General features: G+C 40.4%; 1 pseudogene; it reads right to left on the bottom strand.

Annotated features, from left to right (window-relative positions):
• Positions 1 to 3,022: 3,022 nt before the first annotated feature.
• Positions 3,023 to 3,521, bottom strand: LOC132376963 (mitochondrial import inner membrane translocase subunit Tim8 A-like; annotated as a pseudogene).
• Positions 3,522 to 3,780: the final 259 nt, after the last annotated feature.

Below are 3,780 nucleotides of genomic sequence, written 5' to 3'. Positions count from 1 at the left end.
ATATACCCTGAGAAAACCATAATTCAAAAAGAGTCATGTACCAAAATGTTCATTGCAGCTCTATTTACAATAGCCAGGACATGGAAGCAACCTAAGTGTCCATCATCGGATGAATGGATAAAGAAGATGTGGCACATATATACAGTGGAATATTACTCAGCCATAAAAAGAAATGAAATGGAGGTATTTGTAATGAGGTGGATGGAGTTAGAGTCTGTCATACAGAGTGAAGTAAGTCAGAAAGAGAAAAAAAAATACAGTATGCTAACACATATATATGGAATCTAAGGGGGAAAAAAAGGGCCATGAAGAACCTAGTGGCAAGATGGGAATAAAGACACAGACCTACTAAAGAATGGACTTGAGGATATGGGGAGGGGGAGGGGTGAGATGTGACAGGATGAGAGAGTGTCATGGACATATATACACTACCAAATGTAAAATAGATAGCTAGTGGGAAGCAGCCGCATAGCACAGGGAGATCAGCACGGTGCTTTGTGACCACCTTGGGGGGGGGGTGGGATGGGGAGGGTGGGAGGGAGGGAGATGCGGAAGGGAGGAGATATGGAAACGTGTGTATATCTGTAGCTGATTCACTTTGTTATAAAGCAGAAACTAACACACAATTGTGAAGCAATTATACTTCAATAAAGATGTTTAAAAAAAAAAAAGAAGTATAAGAACAGTGTCTTACCAAATAGAGAATATCAATAAAGAGAAATTACAAAAAAGAACCAAATAGAAGATCTGTAGTTGAAAAGTACAATAACTAAAATAAAAAATTGACTGGAGAAAGCTCAGTATCAGATTTGAACAGGCAGAAGTATGAGTCAGTGAACTTGAAGATAGGCCAATTGAGATTATCCAGTGTGAGAAACAGAAAGAAAAAAGAATGAAGAGAAATTAACAGAATCTCAGAGTCCTATGGGACACCTTCAAGCATCCTATTATACACATAATGGGAGTTCCAGATGAAGAGACAGAAAAAGAGACTGAAGGAGTATTTGGAGAAATAATGGCCTAAAATTTCACAAATTTGATGACTGCTGTTAATCTGCACATCCCAAAAGCTCAAGGAAGTCCAAGCATGATACAGTCAAAGAGAGCCACATCTACATACATCATAAACCATCAAATGACAAAGACAGTGTTAAAGCAGCAAGAGCGGAGTTATCATGTACAAAGAATCTTCAATAAAACTAATTGCTGATTTTTCATCAGAAACCATAGAGGCCAGAAGGCATTGCAATGACATATGCAAAGAGCTGAGGAAAAGAACCTGCCTACCAAGTATTCTGTACCTAGCAAAACTACCCTTCAGAAATGAAGGAGAGATGAAGACATTCTCAGATAAACAACAGTTGAAAGACTCCACTGCTAGCAAACTGACCCACAGAAAATACTAAAGAGATTTTTTTCAAGATGGAATGGTGAACACCAGACAGTAACTTAAATCCACATGAAAAAAGTACTAAAGGTAACTACATAAGTAAATACAAAAGACAGTATAAATGTATTTTTGTTTGTAAGTCAGTTTTTCTCCTATATGACTTAAAAGACAAATGCAGTATAAGCAAGTCCCAAATACATAAAGAAAAACTAACAGAATTAAAATGAAAAAACCTGACACTATTTTTTTAAATAAATAAATAAATTTATTTATTTATTTATTTGTATTTTTATTTTTGGCTGCGCTGGGTCTTCGTTGCCGCGCGCGAGTTTTCTCTAGCTGTGGCGAGCAGGGGCTACTCTTTGTTGTGGTGCGCGGGCTTCTCATTGTGCTGGCTTCTCTTGTTGAGGAGCACGGGCTCTAAGTGCATGGGCTTCAGTAGTTGTGGCTCTTGGGCTCTAGAGCGCAGGCTCAGTAGTTTTGGCGCGCGGGCTTAGTTGCTCCGCGGCATGTGAGATCTTCCCAGACCAGGGCTCGAGCCCGTGTCCCCTGCATTGGCAGGCGGATTCTTAACCACTGTACCACCAGGGAAGTCCGAAAAACTGACACTATTAAACGGAGAAATATTTCAAGCCAATAGCAAACGGTCATATATTGTATAATTCCATGTATATGAAATGTCCAGAATGAGCAAATCCATATAGACAGAAAGTAGATTAGTGGATGCCAGGGGATGTTGGGGAGGGGAAAATAGGGAGTAACAGCTAACATATACAAGATTTCTTTGTGGGGGCGTGACAAAAATGTTCTGGAATTAGATAGCAATATTGGTTGTGAAAATACTAAGAACTAGTGAATTGTACACTTACTTTAATCGGTGAATTTTTTTTTTTGAATCTTGTAGAAGTTTTTATTTCAGTGATGAAAAGAACGCAGTAAATGGAAACTATGCTGGTTTACGTTAGGCATGCACCTCTACCTGAAACTGCTGTTAGTTTTTGACTGGCCTAAATCTTTATAACTTATTTTTTCATTTAGGCACATCTTTAAATTTTTTTGGACCCTGACATACAGGGTAAGTTAACGTCTTCCTTGTGGCAGTTTAGTATGAGAATTATGTTCGCTGGCTAGATTCCTTTAACTAAAGTCCTCTAGACTCTCAGGCTACCTGTACTAGCTCAAGACTGTACTTTATATATAGAAATTTAAGTGAATCACAGTATAAGGGAGGGAGATAATCTAGAAAAGTGAAATGTACTGTATGAATACTCCATACATTTTTTTTCCAGCACTGATAATCAAACACTAGATAAGGAGGCCTACAGTCAAGTACCAAATTACTCTTTCCCCCACTGCTGCCCTTTCTGAGAGACACAAAGATGTATATCGATCTCTCCAGAAATCTGAAAGGAATCCACACAAATAACAGATTATTACCTATGTGGTCCCACATATCAAATTATAGAGCAGTTCCACTATTAAAATTATAGGAAGCAGTTAATGGGACTATGAGGAAAGCATCGTCCCACATACAGTAACATACACCTAGTAGAGTTTTCCATTCATCTGTCAATTGTTTTCCCAAGATTAGCATTAAAAAACACAACCCCAAACACATTTGACCCTCAAACCACCCCCACACACAAAAATCGGTCTTTATTCATTCTCAGATGACAGGATGTCCCAAGAGTGACAAAGGTGGGAGCCGATCCCCCCACAGCCTTTTCTTCAACCATCCCATCAACTGCTCTTCATTTCTTGAACTACCTTCCTTTTCCAGAGAGGTAATACTCAGGTCAGTCAGAAAGGCTTTCTGAGAAGACTGGCTTGGATTTCTGGGTCTGTTCCAGTCGATTCTAGATGAATTGGCTTGTATCAATGAAGCGCTCAACGCAGTTCACAAAACAAGCCTCAGCCCGACTGTCCAACTTTGGCCCAGGCTTGTCCATGCACATTTCCCAACAAAGTTCCGTCATCTGGTGCACCAGCTGCTGGAAGCGCTGCTTCTGAGTCTCTACCTCCGTGCAATGCTGCAGCTGCGGGTCGACCGAGCCCAAACCCGCTGCGGAGGAAGACGAGGAGGACGCCATCCCAGCGCGGCCACGCGTGCCGAGACAAACTCCGCACCAAGTCACCGACCTTCACGTGTCTCCGCGGCAGAACCCTTAAATGGTGAATTTCATGTTTTGTCTCAATTTAGAAAAAAAGTGTGTGTGTGTGTGGGGGGGGGTGGGCAGGAATGAACATATGAAGGAAAAGACTGCCTAAAACTGTAAAGATTTGGTAACAGATTTAAAATACATTTTGCAGGCAAGAAAGGGTGGAATTAACATGAAGGAAGTTAAATTAGTGATGAGGACAAATCTGAGAGTCTGCAAAATTACAGAGGA

Source organism: Balaenoptera ricei, chromosome 13, assembly GCF_028023285.1.
Source record: "Balaenoptera ricei isolate mBalRic1 chromosome 13, mBalRic1.hap2, whole genome shotgun sequence".
Lineage (NCBI taxonomy): Eukaryota > Metazoa > Chordata > Mammalia > Artiodactyla > Balaenopteridae > Balaenoptera > Balaenoptera ricei.
This window is presented reverse-complemented; position numbering and strand designations above follow the sequence as displayed.